This window comes from Alexandromys fortis, unplaced genomic scaffold (genome assembly GCF_014885135.2).
Source record: "Alexandromys fortis isolate MF-2015 unplaced genomic scaffold, M_Fortis_MF-2015_v1.1 scaffold_55, whole genome shotgun sequence".
NCBI classification, from domain to species: domain Eukaryota; kingdom Metazoa; phylum Chordata; class Mammalia; order Rodentia; family Cricetidae; genus Alexandromys; species Alexandromys fortis.
Window position 1 is genome coordinate 343,099 of NW_026067936.1, and position 16,893 is coordinate 359,991.

At 39.2% G+C, this 16,893-nt stretch overlaps 1 protein-coding gene across 1 annotated transcript in view; it reads left to right on the forward strand.

The window, feature by feature from the left end:
- Kat6a (lysine acetyltransferase 6A) overlaps nt 1-16,893 on the forward strand; it is an 83,204-nt gene that overhangs the window by 25,345 nt on the left and 40,966 nt on the right. The window contains exon 3 of the mRNA XM_050146683.1: nt 14,932-15,040. The gene's annotated coding sequence lies outside the window, so the exon portion shown is untranslated. The remainder of the gene's footprint in view (nt 1-14,931; nt 15,041-16,893) is intronic.

The following is a 16,893-nucleotide window of genomic DNA, read 5'->3' on the forward strand; positions in this document are numbered from 1 at the left end:
GTTAAGAACATTTGCTGCTCTTGCAGAGGACTTGGATTTTGTTCTCAGTACTATCATGGCAGCTCATAACCTTCTGTAACTCCAGTTGGAGAAGCACACATGTGGTGCACTTGCATACACAGAGGCAAAACACTCACATACATAATAATACATATTTGAAGCTTCGTAGTTCTTTAGAAAATAACATGAGATTCTCCCCACGACCCAGGTACCAGTCCTTTGTGTTTGCAGTAGTTTGGGACAGCCGTATCTTGAATAGGTTCAGTGGGGCACCTTGAGTTGTTCCTTAAAATGGTCCATGCTATGCTATCACACACTTAGTGTATCTGCACTATTCTTTCAGTAGCAGTATATGAGCTAAGAACAGGGAGTTGGCTTTATTACAGCTTTGTTTCTCAGCATCGACCCCAGAATCCTTATAAGTACAATGGCTTCACGGTGTGTGGTGGAGGTAACATTAAAGATGAGACTAGTATGATATGAGTTCATTAAGTTTATAGCTAAGACGGCCATATCCAAATCCCATAGACGAGGTGGCTCAAACAGCTGATATTTGTTTTACCATGGTTCTGCATGCTAGAAATTCAAATGAGGGCCCGATGAAGTTTGTTTCTGTTGAGACTTCTTGCCTTGCAGATTGATGTCTTCTTGCTATGTCTTCTCATGGCATTTTCCTATGCTTATATTCTTGTAGTGTTTCTTCCTTTATGTTTTTCGAGACAGGGTATCTGTTTCTCTGTAGCTTTGGAGCCTGTCCTGGAACTCTCTCTGTAGACCAGGTTGGCCTTGAACTGGTCTACAGTTCAAGAGATCGACCTGCTTTTGTTTCCAGAGTGCTGGGATTAAAGGCTTACACCACTACTTCCTGGTGTGTTTCTTCCTCCTAAGAGATGTCAGTCCTGGTAGATCAGGACTCTGTCCTTTGACCTCATTTAGCTTTAATTGCTTTCTTAAAGATTTTGTTTCCAAATACAGAAAGATACTGTGAGTTAAGACTTCAACATATGCATTTTGAAGGAAAGGCAGTTTGGTTTGCTGACTTCCTGCAAATAGATGAGTATGCTGCTTTAGTTGCATATGCAGCTTGCAGAACAGGTTCATTTGGGCTCCCAGTCCATCATGGCAAGGCAGTTGTATCAGTAGAAACTGGAGGCAGGTGATAACATTGCGTCCTCAGCCAGAAAGCCCTAGGAGTGAATGCTGGTGTTCAGCTAACTTTTTCCTTTTTATGCAGTTTAGACCCTAGACTGTAGGAATGGTGTTGCTCATGGTAATATGGGTCTTCCATGCTCAGGTAAACCTTTGTGGATACACCCACATAGACACGCCCAAAGGTATGTTTTCTATGTTCATTCTGAATCCAGTTAAATTGATGCCAAAGACTAACTAGGTATGCCAAGTTATTAAGATATCTAACAGTATACCAGTCCAGACCTAGCCAGAGAAATGCAAGTCAACACTAGACATTTCTTTGGAGAGAGTAGTATAGAGAGTTGATAAAGCAGATAGATCTGAAATGAAAAGAAAAGGAACACTGAAATAACACAGAGAAGGTGTTAATTTACTGAAGCAGTTATTACCTCTTTGGCTGAGGGAACCAAGAGAGAAGTTTGAGTTTTTCAGTAGTTGGAGAAGCAGCTACATGGAGCTATCTCAACTTTGTGAAGAGAACCTGCTGCCTGGTTGCTTCCAAAGGCTTGGACAAAGGACCCCACAATGCTGGGGCTCCATATGACCGTGATTCTCAATCTTCCTAATGCTGCAACCTTTTAATACATACAGTTCCTCAATGCTGTGGTGCCTCCAATTGTAAAATTATTTTCATTGCTACTTTATAACTAATTTTGCTACTGTCACAAATTGTGATGCAAATATCTGTGTTTTCTGATGGTCTTAGATGACAGCACTGCCTTATGAGGATATATTGCCCCTCTAATGGCAGTATTTGTGAACATGATGAGTCTAGTCCTGAGAAAAGCTGAGACTGTAGAAGGCTACAAATGCTAGCAAAAGGTCCAATAGTAGGATGGTGCTTGTAGGACTATAATATAGACTGGAAGGAGCACATTTGTCTTTTCTTCATCTTTATATCTGTGCAAATACATGTGTGTCTGTGTGTGTGCATGCTCTATTCATGATGACTAATAGAAAGGCATCTGGCAGAGGAAAACTAGAGGATATAGAGCATAATGAATAATGTGGAGGGGTGGTGTGGGACCATGGTCTGTATTCTTTCAATTATATTTTAAATAAATGCTGATTGGCCAGTTGCCAAGCAGGAAGTATAGGTGGGACAAACAGACAGGAAGTAGAGGCAAGTCGATGAGAATAGGAGAATTCTGATAAGGAGGAAGCCCATTCCTTGGCTATCCTGATCTATCCACAGAAGAAGCAAGATGTGACTGCCTCGCTGAAAAAGGTACTGAGCCATGTGGCTAACATAGACAAGAATAATGGGCTAATATAAGTTATAAGAGTTAAATAAGGAGCCTGAACTAATGGACCAATCAGTTTATAACTAATGTAGACCTCTGTGTGATTTCTTTGGGACTTAATGATTACGGGAATTGGGCAGGACAGAAAACCCTGACAACAGAGGGGTGAGCAGGAAACAGACAGGATCTTATAGCTGATACATCCGGTATTGATGTGAGGGTAGCCTCTTGAAAATTCAGTTTGGCAGTACGTATCTAAAATCGTAGCTGTGTGTATACTTTTTGGGCTCACAGTAATTCAAGCTTGTGGCATGTCAGCAGTTATTCTTGGTAAACCTTGAGAAAAGTGGTGCTGCTCATAAGTTTGTTCAAGTGGATTAAGTGCATAGAATTGCAGTTTTTTTTTAAACTGCCATGAACACAAAGGTCTTGCTTAGTAGTATTTTGCTCCTCCTAAGCCATTAGGAATGTGTTTGTTCGTATATTTATATGTATGTGTATCTTAGCATAGAAATACTCTTTTCTTAACGCTCTTGTATTCAAGTAGGTAATTTCTAATGTTATCTCAGTCTTCAAGATTACTTTAAAGGTTAAGTGTGTCGGTTATCATACCCCTTTATACTAAAGAGATGTCTTGCCCAGAATAATGCTAGAACTGGGAGAACCCAGTGTGTCTCTAAGCAATACTCCAACTGATTCTCAAGGGAAGGACACAAGGGACTGCCAAGGAAGGGATAAAATAATTTGGAGAAAGAACATAAGGTATTACCTTGGGCCAGGTGTGGTGATTCAAGCCTGTCTCAGCACTCAGGAAGCAGAGGCAAGAAGGTGATTGCAAGTCCAAGGCCAACCAGGCTTACAGTTTAAGTTCCAGATGTCAAGACTGAAATCAACAGAACCCTTTGTAAACAGGTGAGTAGATTAGGAGTGGAGGAAGGTAGAATGCTAGGGAGGTTGGTACTTGGAGAAGGGATTGGATGCTAGCATGTAGCAGTTAACCATTGGAATGTTAGGTTGAGCCTTGTGAGTAATTGGGTAAAACATTTCAGGATTAATCTGACAGCAGTGTGTAGAAAACAGTTAGGACATAAAGCCAAGGGTGTCAGTACATATAAGAGATTGCATGTTAAACCTCAAGAGTCAGGGATATAAAAGAAACTGAAGTAGAAATGAGAACAAAGGAATCATCATTTGGAAAACCTGTTTGGATGACTGAGGAAGATGGGGTGTCACTGACAGACAACTCTCAGATAATCCCTAAACATTCGGAAGATAAGCCTCCACAGCTTCTTAGGATTCAGTTTAAATTCAGCAGGCCAGCAAGATGGCTCTGCAGGCAAGGGTGCTTGCTGCCAAGCCTGACAGTCTGAGTTCAGCCTCAAAGAGGGAGAACCAGCTCCCAAAGGCTGTTGTTCTCTGTCTGTGTACAAGGGTGGCATGTGTACACACGAGTACACACACAGTAAATAAATGTAATAAAAATGTTTAAAGAAGTTAAATTTAACAAGCATTTCTATTATTGTTTGTCACCCAACTAAGTAATAGAAAGTCATTTAGTTTACTGTTAGATGATTAATCTAAATTTTTAAATTGACATATATAGTAAAAATGAAAGCTGAAATTGATCTTTACTAATCTAATTGACTTTCTTTTGCCACCAATCTTACCATTGTATCTGATTGTTGATGCTCTTGAATAAATTAGTGATAAAATTAATTCAATTTAGTTACACCTAATTACAGTTCCCCAGATTATAGAATCTAGTGATTTTGCATACATAACTGAATGACCTCTTTGGAAATAAACACTGTTCTCTGACACTGTAATCTAATTTCAAGAAAGTCTCATTTTAGTCCATTTAATACTCAAGGTGATGATGGTGTGATTGGAAGAATTAAAGAGTGTGACATAAACTATCAAAAGGGATTTGGAAGGAGCTGAAGCTGTGGAAGGTGATTATAGGGAGGAAGTGGACTGCTCAGTAAAACGGAGATTGAAGACTTAACCTGGCTAAAGGGAAACATGGTGCTTCGGTGTCAAGTTTTTACCACCACCATCACCACCACCTCTCATTGTTTTAGAAAGACTTATTTTATTTATGTGCTTGTTTGTGTTTGGATGCTGTGTGGGTCGGTGCCTGTGGAGGCCAGAGGAGAGTGTTTGGTCTCTTAGAACTGGAGTTATAGGCCCGGGGTTATAAACTGCCTTGTTTGGGTGTTAGGAACCAAACTCAGGTCCTCTGGAAGAGCAATAAGCTCTCTTAACCACTGAGCCATGTCTCCAGCCCCCTAGTACTCAACTTGAACATCTTTTTCATTTCCTTCATGATGGCATTCCTGAGAATAGTCCAGACCTAGTCTTTATCTTTTAGGTATTTATTATATATATAACAGGATGCTTTGGCAATAGATATTTTCAGTGTTTTGCATCTGCTAAAAATTAAGTTCTGTGAATTATATATCTTTGATAGAAAATTAATTTGTAGTTATATTTACTTGATTGTTGGAACAATTACATTCAAACCACCACAATCATCTATTGTCTCATGTTAGTGTTACTAGTCTTTGTCAGTATCATTGTTATATGAATTAGGTACTTCTTGAATGTCTTTTTGTCTTGAGACAGGCTCTTCCTGAATACCTGTTCATATATTTTCTTTATTCTAATTTTCACTAGGCTTTAAAAAGATTGTATCTCATGATAAATTTGGAGGTCTCAAAAATGCCCCTTATGTAAGATATATTTCATGCTATAAATTTCAAATAACCGAAGTCACTGGATTAGTTTTCTTATTGTGTGTTTTTCAAAGATGGTTTCAAAAGTTCATGTGTTTGTTTCAATGCTGCCATCTGGTGACTATTAGGAATATCTCAGCATGGTGCTTAAAGGGGCAGTGCATCTTTATAAAAAGTGGCTCAACATTTTACACTTGATGCAACCCCATAATGTCATATAACTGAATGTGGGGCTTAAAAAAATGCAATAACAGTGGAAGGTCTTGAATGTGCAACAGACAAAAATTAAATGAAAATCAAATGTGTAATAAACCAAATGTTTGTGGTATTGCTCACCTGTATCACATTGTACAATTTCTGTGTCCTTGGTTCTGAACCTCAAACATGAGCACTGTGCACTGCCTCAACAGCATCACTGAATATTACCCAGAATGCCTCAGCTCACATTTGAAAAACAGTTATGAACTCCAGTGTTTTTACCATTCAGTTAAAACGTTTTCTATTGGTACAGAGACATAGTGGTTTATTTGTGGAAAACAATCACCATTAGTGTGTACCTGTTGTCATTCTTCTTCATGTGAGTGTCAAAACTATGTCTTTGGATTGTGTTGTGTCAGAGTGGTTGTTTTTTAAGATTACTATTTGAGTTGCTGACAAAGTTCATAAAAAGTTAAATGAATTTTTTTTTAAATTACTGCCTGGCCATTAGCTTTAATTTCTTGTTGGCCGACTCTTACATCTTGATCTAACCCATTTCTATTAACCTGTGTTCACCATGAGGTTGTGGCTTACCAGGAAAGATTCTAACCAGCGTCAGTCTCAGGAAGAATCATGGCATCTGCCACGCTGCCGTTCTTCCCAAAATTCTGTTCTGTCTTCCCCGCCTACCTGAGTTCTGCCCTATCAACTAGGCCAAGGCTGTTTTTTTTTTTCATTTGCATTTTTTTTATTTTTTTTAATTTATTAAAGATTTCTGTCTCTTCCCCACCGCCGCCTCCCCTTTCCCTCCCCCTCACCCAATCAAGTCCCCCTCACTTGTCAGCCCAAAGAGCAATCAGGGTTCTCTGCCCTGTGGGAAGTCCAAGGACCACCCTCCTCCATCCAGGTCTCTTAAGGCGAGCATCCAAACTGCCTAGGCTCCCACAAAGCCAATACGTGCAGTAGGCTTTAAACCCATTGCCATTGTTCTTGAGGTCTCAGTAGTCCTCATTGTCCACTATGTTCAGTGAGACCTGTTTTAACCCAGGCTTTTTCAGACCCAGGCCAGCTGGCCTTGGTGAGTTCCCGATAGAACATCCCCATTGTCTCAGTGTGTGGGTGCACCCCTCGCGGTCCTGAGTTCCTTGCTCGTGCTCTCTCTCCTTCTGCTCCTGATTTGGACCTTGAGATTTCAGTCCGGTGCTCCAATGTGGGTCTCTGTCTCTGTCTCCTTTCATCGCCTGATGAAGGTTAATATTCAGGAGGATGCCTATATGTTTTTCTTTGGGTTCTCCTTCTTATTTAGCTTCTCTAAGAACCCGAATTATAGGCTCAATGTCCTTTATTTATGGCTAGAAACCAAATATGAGTGAGTACATCCCATGTTCCTCTTTTTGGGTCTGGCTTACCTCACTCAGGATAGTGTTTTCTATTTCCATCCATTTGCCTGCAAACTTCAAGAAGTCCTTGTTTTTTACTGCTGAGTAGTACTCTAATATGTATATATTCCATACTTTCTTCATCCATTCTTCAATTGAAGGGCATCTAGGTTGTTTCCAGGTTCTGGCTATTACAAACAATGCTGCTATGAACATAGTAGAGCATATACTTTTGTTGTATGATAAGGCCTCTCTTGGGTATATTCCCAAGAGTGGTATTGCTGGGTCCATGGGTAGGTTGATCCCGAATTTCCTGAGAAACCTCCACACTGCTTTCCAGAGTGGTTGCACAAGTTTGCATTCCCACCAGCAATGGATGAGTGTACCCCTTTCTCCACAACCTCTCCAGCAAAGGCTATCATTGGTGTTTTTGATTTTAGCCATTCTGACAGGTGTAAGATGGTATCTTAAAGTTGTCTTGATTTGCATTTCCCTGATCGCTAAGGAAGTTGAGCATGACCTTAGGTGTCTTTTGGCCATTTGAACTTCTTCTGTTGAGAGATCTCTGTTCAGCTCAGTGCCCCATTTTATAATTGGGTTGATTAGCCTTTTACGGTCTAGTTTCTTGAGTTCTTTATATATTTTGGAGATCAGACCTTTGTCAGTTGCGGGGTTGGTGAAGATCTTCTCCCAGTCAGTGGGTTGCCTTTCTGTCTTAGCGACAGTGTCCTTTGCTTTACAGAAGCTTCTCAGTCTCAGGAGGTCCCATTTATTCAATGAGGCCCTTACTGTCTGTGCTGCTGGGGTTATACGTAGGAAGTGGTCTCCTGTGCCCACGTGTTCTAGAGTACTTCCCACTTTCTCTTCAATCAGGTTCAGTGTGTTTGGACTGATATTGAGGTCTTTCACCCACTTGGACTTGAGTTTTGTGCATGGTGATAGATATGGGTCTATTTTCATTCTTCTACAGATTGACATCCAGTTTTGCCAGCACAATTTGTTGAAGATGCTCTCTTTTTTCCATTGTATACTTTTAGCTCCTTTATCGAAAATCAGGTGTTCATATGTTTGTGGGTTAAAGTCAGGGTCTTCTATTCGATTCCATTGGTCGACTTCTCTGTTTTTATGCCAATACCAAGCTGTTTTCAATACTGTAGCTCTGTAATAGAGTTTGAAGTCAGGGATGGTAATGCCTCCAGACGTTCCTTTATTGTATAAGATTGTTTTGGCTATCCTGGGTTTTTTGTTTTTCCATATAAAGTTGATTATTGTCTTCTCCAGATCTGTGAAGAATTTTGATGGGATTTTGATGGGGATTGCATTGAATCTATAGATTGCTTTTGGTAGAATTGCCATTTTTACTATGTTGATCCTCCCAATCCAAGAGCAAGGGAGATCCTTCCATTTTCTGGTGTCCTCTTCTATTTCTTTCTTCAAAGACTTGAAGTTCTTGTCAAATAGATCTTTCACTTCCTTGGTCAGGGTTACCCCAAGATATTTTATGCTCTTTGTGGCTATCGTGAAAGGTGATGCTTCTGTGATTTCCCTCTCTGTTTCCTTATCCTTAGTGTATAGGAAGGCAACTGATTTTTTGGAGTTGATCTTGTATCCAGCCACGCTACTAAAGGTGTTTATCAGCTGTAGGAGTTCTTTGGTAGAATTTTTGGGGTCGCTTATGTATACTATCATGTCATCTGCAAATAACGAAAGCTTAACTTCTTCCTTTCCAATACGAATCCCCTTGATCCCCTTATGTTGTCTTATTGCTATTGCTAGAACTTCAAGCACTATATTGAAGAGGTATGGAGAGAGTGGACATCCTTGTCTTGTTCCTGATTTTAGTGGGATGGCTTTGAGTTTTTCTCCATTTAATTTAATGTTAGCTGTCGGTTTGCTGTAGATAGCTTTTATTATATTTAGGTATGACCCTTGTATCCCTATTCTCTCCAAGACCTTTATCATAAAGGGGTGTTGAATTTTGTCGAATGCTTTTTCCGCATCTAATGAAATGATCATATGGTTTTTTTCTTTCAGTCTATTTATATGGTGGATTACATTGATAGATTTGCGTATGTTGAACCAGCCCTGCATCTCTGGGATGAAGCCTACTTGATCATAATGGATAATTTTTCTGATGTGTTCTTGAATTCGGTTTGCCAGTATTTTATTGAGAATTTTTGCGTCGATATTCATGAGTGAGATAGGCCTGTAATTCTCTTTCTTGGTTGGGTCTTTGTGTGGTTTTGGTATCAGGGTAACTGTAGCTTCATAAAAGGAATTTGGCAATGACTTTTCTGTTTCTATATTGTGAAATACGTTAAGGAGTATAGGTATTAGCTCTTCTTGGAAGTTCTGGTAGAATTCTGCGTTGAACCCATCTGGTCCTGGGCTTTTTTTGGAAGGGAGATTTTTGATAACAGTTTCTAGTTCTTCGCGACTAACAGGTCTATTTAGATCATTCACCTGGTCTTGGTTTAGCTTTGGTATATGGTACTTATCTAAAAAAATGTCCATTTCTTTTGCATTTTCCAGTTTTGTGGCATACAGGCTTTTATAGTAAGATCTAATGATTCTCTGGATTTCCTCTGTGTCTGTGGTTATGTCCCCCCTTTCATTTCTGATTTTATTTATTTGCGTGTTCTCTCTCTGTTGTTTAGTTAGTTTGGATAGGGGTTTGTCGATCTTGTTGATTTTCTCCAAGAACCAACTTTTTGTTTCATTGATTCTTTGGACTGTTTTCTGTGTTTCTATTTTGTTGATTTCTGCCCTCAGTTTGATTATTTCCAGTCTTCTACTCCTTCTGGGCACCTCTGCTTCTTTTTTTTCTAAAGCTTTCAGGTGTGCCATTAAGTCCCCAATGTATGCTTTCTCTGTTTTCTTTAAGTGGGCACTTAGTGCTATGAACTTTCCTCTTAGCACTGCTTTCATCGTGTCCCATAGGTTTGAGTATGTTGTCTCTTTATTTTCATTAAATTCAAGGAAGACTTTAATTTCTTTCTTAATTTCTTCCTTGACCCAGGTGTGGTTCAGTAGTTGACTGTTCAGTTTCCATGAGTTTGTCGGCTTTCTGGGGGTAGCATAGTTGTTGCCATCTAACTTTAATCCGTGGTGATCTGATAAGACACAGGTGGACACTGATATTCTTTTGTATCTGTGGAGGTTTCCTTTGTTTCCGAGTATATGGTCAATTTTTGAGAAGGTTCCATGAGCTGCAGAGAAGAAGGTATATTCTTTCCTATTTGGGTGGAGTGTTCTGTAGATGTCTGTTAAGTCCATTTGCTTCATTACCTCCAATAATTCTCTTAATTCTCTATTAGGTTTCTGTCTGATTGACCTGTCCATTGGAGAGAGAGGTGTGTTGAAGTCTCCTACTATTAGTGTGTGTGGTTTTATGTCTGCCTTGAGTTTTAGAAATATTTCTTTTACATAAGTGGGTGCTTTTATATTAGGGGCATAGATATTCAGGATTGAGATGTCATCCTGATGAATTGTTCCTGTTATGAGTATAAAGTGTCCATCTCGATCTCTTCTGATTGATTTTAGTTTGAAGTCAGTTTTGTTGGAAATTAGTATGGCCACACCTGCTTTTTTGTTAGGACCATTTGCTTGAAAGACCTTTTCCCAACCTTTTACTCTGAGTAGATGCCTGTCTTTGTGGTTGAGATGTGTTTCTTGCAAACAGCAGAATGTTGGATCCTGTTTTCGTATCCAATCCCTTAGCCTGTGCCTTTTTATAGGTGAATTGAGACCATTAATATTAAGTGATATTAGTGACCAGTGGTTGTTTACTCCGGTTATTCTTACTGTTTTCGGTAGTAGAGTTTGTGTGTGTCCCTTCTTTGAGTTGTACTGGTGAAGGTTCGCTAGATTCCTGAGTTATTGTAGTCAGTGTTGGCAATGTTGGATTCCTTGGGTTGCGATTTTCCTTCTATTACTTTCTGTAGCGCTGGATTTGTGGCTACGTATTGTTTAAATTTGTTCTTATCCTGGAATGTCTTGTTTTCTCCATTGATAGTGAATACTAGCTTGGCTGGGTATAGAAGTTTGGGTTTGCATCCATGGTCTCTTAGTTTTTGAAGAACCTCTATCCAGGACCTTCTGGCTTTCATGGTTTCCATAGAGAAGTCAGGTGTAAGTCTGATTGGTTTACCTTTATAGGTTACTTGGCCTTTTTCCTTTGCAGCTCTTAATATTCTTTCTTTAACCTGTCTATTTTGTGTTTTGATTATTATATGGCGAGGGGATGTTTTTCTTTGATCCAGTCTATTTGGTTTTCCTGACTTGTGAGGAAAACGGAAGCAGAGGTGATGGAGGTTAGAGCAGTAGGTGATGAGGTCAGATGTGTGTGGTGGGTAGGATTTGGAGTTAGGCTGCTGCAGGTCACACAGTGTCTTGTGGCTCACTTGGCATTTTAATCTGCAACGGAGACTTGTTCTAGATGGTTTGAGGCAACTAAATCACATGCTTCACTTAACTCTTAACGGGTTCACTCTGGCTGCTGTGTTTAATGGAGTGTAAATTTAGCTGCAGGAATCAGTTTACTTTTATATAAATCATGGGAACTCTATGAACAGTCATTATATAGCATATTGTCTGGTTTCTTGTAGACCTTTATGAATTACCAGTACTGTTCAGTTTGTCTCAGTGATGCTACAAGATGTAGAGTCTTACTTGGGAAGCTTAAAATAGTCTTCTGTTTGTGTTCTTTTAAAAAAATATTTTTTACTTGATCTGAAGCAATAGGTCAGTATATCACACTACTTTCTTTTGTTTATGTCGTTTTGTACATACACATGTACTTTTCCTCCTATTTTGCATGTTGAATTTTGTTTTTTCAAATTAAAAACATTTTAAGTTAACATACACAATAATTAGTTTCAAAACATATGTTTTTCTTTTCTTTTTGTAAGTGTATAGGCTCCCCCCTCCCCCACGTATGTCTATGTACGATATTCGTGCCTGATCTCCACAGAGGCAGAAAGAGGGCACCAAATCCTCTGGGACTAGAGTCGCAGACAGTTGTGAGCTAGGAATTGAACCTGGGTTCAGAACAGCCAGTGTTTTTAACCTGAGCCATCTCTCTAGTCCCACACACATTGTTACTAACATTTCTTCCATCCCCTTCCCTTCCTTCCTCTTCCTGATCCCTCGAGTCCTCTAGTCTCTCTCGTCTCCTGCTGCTTTCATGTTGCCTGTATTCACCCACCCTCTCATGAACCCAGGACAGGTTTAGTCATGTATCATTGCCTTAAAGGAACAAGTAACAAGGCAGCCAGTTTGTAATGTCCCACACACTGCTTGAATGAATAGATTTGAATGACCTCAGTAAATTTGACTTGTGGTAAACAAAGCCCAGTTTGTACTGGGTGATTTCACTTTATGTACTGTCCTCCAGTTTAATCCATGTTGCAAATGACAAAATTACATTAATTTTGGTATTGAGTGAAAAATCATTGAAGACATATTTTGAAACAGATTATTGCATAGATCTATTGTGTATCTGTCTGTATGTCTAGCTGTATGTATAGTTAGGTTCTTGCTCTGTACCTCAGGTTGGCCTCCAGTTCTTGATTCTTCTGCCTCAGGGGTTAGAGTAAGAGCAGTTATTGCCATACCTGGCCGGAGATGTTGCCCTTTATTGTAGCAGAGAGGTGGAGGCTATTCTGCAAGGACTCCACCTTTCTTTCCTCTGTTTTCTTTATTGATGCATGCTTTTCTGATGTTGTCTTGATTAGAAATATGTGTCCATTCTCCATTTTTAAAAGAAGTATTTATTGTGTATGTATGTCTTTGTGTGAACCTGTGTATGAGTATGTGTAGAGGTCAGAAAAGGACACCAGAGCTGTAATTAACAGGTGTTTGCAGAATACCTGGCTTATTTTATGGGTGCTTGAATCCAAATTCTGGTTGTTGTAATTGTAAAGTAAGCTCTCTTAACTACTGAGCCATCTCCCCAACTCCTCCACTCTCCATTTTGATAGGCAATGTTTTTGTTAGGTTCTTTTTGGCTTCAGCTAGTCTTACCTCTGAAATTCTTCTATCATTGCTTTTCTTGTGTTGTAGAATGTTCCATCTAGCTGATTCATGACACACTTTTGGCAGTTGACTTCCTTCCCTTCCTCCCTTCTTTCCTTTTTCCTAAAGCTGAGGACTGAACCCAGGGAAGTGTTCTACTACTGAAGTAAAAATCTAGCCCCAATTTTCTTATTTTCCAGAAATAAGTAAAACTATAAGAAATGGCATGTTCAGCTTTCCCCATTTTTACTATTCCTGCCCCAAGGCACATATATCTCTGCACTACTCTACATTGTTAAAACCAGTCTATACCTGCACTTTAAAAGTCACCCTTTTCCCTAAACCTTTGCTACGTTCGAAATCGTTCTGTACCGTTGTTTGTTACAGTTAGCTGCTAGATATATGTTGTGCACTTGGAGTACTGTGGCTGGAAATTCAGCTTCTTTAGAATTAATAAGCACAAGTAAGAGTAGCTATAGGCCTTGTTCTGTAGTGTGTTCCTACTTGTTTCTCTACCTGTTCGCTTGCATATTTGACTGTTCTATCCACTCTTCCACTTTATAAAATGGGTTTACCTTTCATGCCATATATTGAAGCCACATTTTTTTTTTCGATTTCTTGTCTGCTTTCTGTTCCCTTTATAACAGTGTTCATTTCTTACTGTAGTTCTTACAGTGTCCACACAAGCACTGTGTTAGTTTTACAGGTGTGTGCTGCCTCACCTGGTGTATGTGGTGCTAGGGATCAGAGCCAGGTTTTCATGCGTGCTAGGCAAGTACTCTACCAACTGAGCTACATAGCCAGCTTCATCTGGCTCACTAACTTATTGCTCTTTTTTTTTAATTACTTTATTTTATTTTTGCCTGAAGAATAAAATCCAAGTCTTGAGAGATAGCTTAGTGCGTTAAGTGCTTCCTAGGCAAGCATAAGTACCCAAGTTTGGATCTCCAGCACTTACATAAAGGTTCCTGCATGAGGTGGGCAGTGGAGACAGAATACCCTGAAATTCATGGGCTAAATACCCTGGTGAATGCAGGAGCAAGCAACAAGAACTCTTTCTCAAAGGGGAGAAGGCAAAGACCAAAAATAACTGAAGTTTTCTTCCGACCTGCACATGCATGCAATGGCACATACCTGCACTCACGCACACGGACACACACAGTGATTGGGGAAGAGTCTCATTCCTTTCTTCAACTGTAAATTACTATTAGCCTTTTAAGGATATAGTTTATGTATAAAAGTTGAAAATAATGGATTGGAGAGATGGCTTAGTGTTTTAGAACATACAGCTCTTGCAGAGGACCCAGGTTCAAATTTTAGGAACTACATGGGGGTTCATAACCATCTGTAACTCCAGTTCTGGAGGATCTGACAGCTTCTTCTGGTCTCTAGGTACCAGGCATGTACAAATGCACATATATACCTCCTACCAGCAAAGTACTCATATACATTAAAAAAAATCTTTAAAACTAAACATAAGTGGAAAATATTTAATGTATACATTTTCTTGATTTTTAAAAGATCAATTTCTTCAGTTTTATAAAGTGATTTAGCCCTTTTCTGTTTTGTTTTGTTTCTTTCTGGTTTTCCTCCCTTACACAGAAGCATTGCACTTAAAACTGGCTTTAGCATTGTGTACATCAGAGTCCTTCCTATTGATAATAACTGTATTGCCTTTTCTCCATTTCAAGTATGGGGTAGAGGGAAGCACTTTGAAGGTGAAATAGACACTTTGCTTCTTATGTGTTTGTCACTTGACCAGCTTACTAAGTACTCATTAACAGGAGTGGAGGAAGTGTTAAATGTACCCTATCTTGTCCCCCAAATCACAGTGGGAATTTCTCTCTTAGGCCAGTACTACATAGAGTAGTAGTGTTTATTTCTTGTTTCTTATAGTACTTAACTGTGTTCTATCTTATATTATGCTTTTGTATATGTTTTTCCAGATCACATGTATCCCAGATAATGATCCGATCCTAGATAAAATTAGTTTTGTGCTTACACTTTGGCTAAAAGCAAGCTTTATGAAAACTTACTAAGTAGGAATTTTAGGAAGAGTGATATAATTGTCCCAAAGTTATGTAAACTCAGAATGTAAAACTAATTTTAATTTTATGTTACTACTAAAAAATGTACTAGTAGTACAATCAATTGTGTTTTTTTCTGCAGCCGGTTGCTGAACCAATACCCATCTGTAGTTTCTGTCTTGGTACAAAAGAACAAAACCGGGAAAAGAAGCCTGAGGAACTCATCTCCTGAGCAGACTGTGGCAATAGTGGTATGTGGCTTCCTGTTTGCCTTCTAACACATCTGCAAGACAAGGAGGTTGCCTAAATGAGTTGGTATTTTTTTATCCTTGCCAAAAGCGTGCTTTAACTTAATTCTGGTTTTCAGTAACTGAGTTGAGCTTTTACACTACAGAGGAATTTGAATGGCTGAAATGTTTAGTTAATTTTAGTATTTTAAATGTTTTTAGTAAATGTTCTGTGAACTTATATTTTTATGATCTTTATATTTCATATTAAGTGCCTGTTTAAATCCCGCAGTCAGTTTAAAGTGTTTTGTTTGTTTGTTTGTTTGTTTAAATAAACACACTTCAGGCTGATCACAAGCTTGAGGACCCAATCTAATCCCTAGAGCCAGTGTAACATTTAGCCAAGTATGCTAGTGTGCATTTGTAATCTCATCTCAGCACTGTGGGATGGGGACAGGGCGATCCCTGGGGCTTGCTAGCTGGACAACCTAGCCGATTTAGTGACCTCAGGTCAGTTAGAGACCCAGTCTCAAAACGTGTGAATGACTCCTCAGGAGCTGCAGCTGAATGCAGGTGTGCACACACATGCAACCTCACTACTTTTTTTTCTTCATTTGTCTCAGACTTCATGCATAGAATCAGAAAGAGAGAAGGTTTCTTTTTCTAGATTGTTACATCTTGGTGACATTGGAGATTATTGTACCTATGAAATCCTGAGCCTATAGAAAGATTTTTTCTGAGTCTTCTAATATCCTCATTCCAGAGATATTCTTACTCTACATTGTATATTTAGGAATCCACAAGATGTTGCAGGGCAACTTTAATAAAGCAGCATTGTCTTTTATCATTGTTTGCATTTTCAGTGTTTTTTAACAGTAACAGTCAGGATTTGGACCAGAATACAGAAGTTGTGGTAGGTACTTAAAGAAGTTAATGTTGGAATTAGGTATTTATGAAATCATTGAAGTGCTGATAAGTTAGGCTTTGGAGCCTAAGACTCCTGCAGAAGTGACTACCAGGCTGTAAAGTTGTCCTGTATTTCTCTAGTAGGGAGAACTGGAAATAGGAAGGTTCTATTAAAAGTTGTGAGTTCTTGGTCCTGAGATGCCAATTTGGCTGTCATTATTATCTACAGGACACCAGAACACTTTTCTTCATGACTCTGCTTATCATTAGGAAATAATGCTAGAAAAGGAAGACTACTGTTGTCTCATTTTTACCTCAAAGATCCCCTGAGCATGCCCAGGTGGCAGAGTGCATTTTACTCCTAGAGTCTAGGTGGGAAGGTGCCTGTAAGTATAAGTTTCTACTTTGGAGTGCACTGGAACCCAGGGCTTATACACATGGCGGACAAGTGCTCTACCAAGTGAACTACATCCCAGCTCAATCTTTTGAGTTTTTATTTATAGAAGCATTAGAAGAAGATGGGAATAAGTCTTGAGTGCTGAAAGACCATAAATAATACAATATCATAAACAAAAGTGAACTCTGGGTAAGTGATGGAGGAAGGTCATTGGCTAATAAAGAAACTGGCTTGGCCCATTTTATTGGTTAGAACATAGCCTAGAAGAGGCTAGATAGAAATGGGTCAAGCAGTCTTTAAATGAATACAGTTTGTGTGTTGTTATTTCGGGCATGAGCTAGCAGGCAGCCAGGGTGCTGGGGACGCAGCCCCGCCTCAGCTCCTATTTCAACAGGTAGGTTTTATAGTAAAACACAAAAGCTATAAAAAACAGTGGTTAGATAAAAATATAGCAGCATGCTGTATAATGCAGTGATTTCCTATTTTAGTAATGGAGCTCTTCTCAGAAATTAATTTTATGAGCTATGAAAGAGAATATAAAGCTAATTGTTTTTACAGTATTAACTCTTTCATG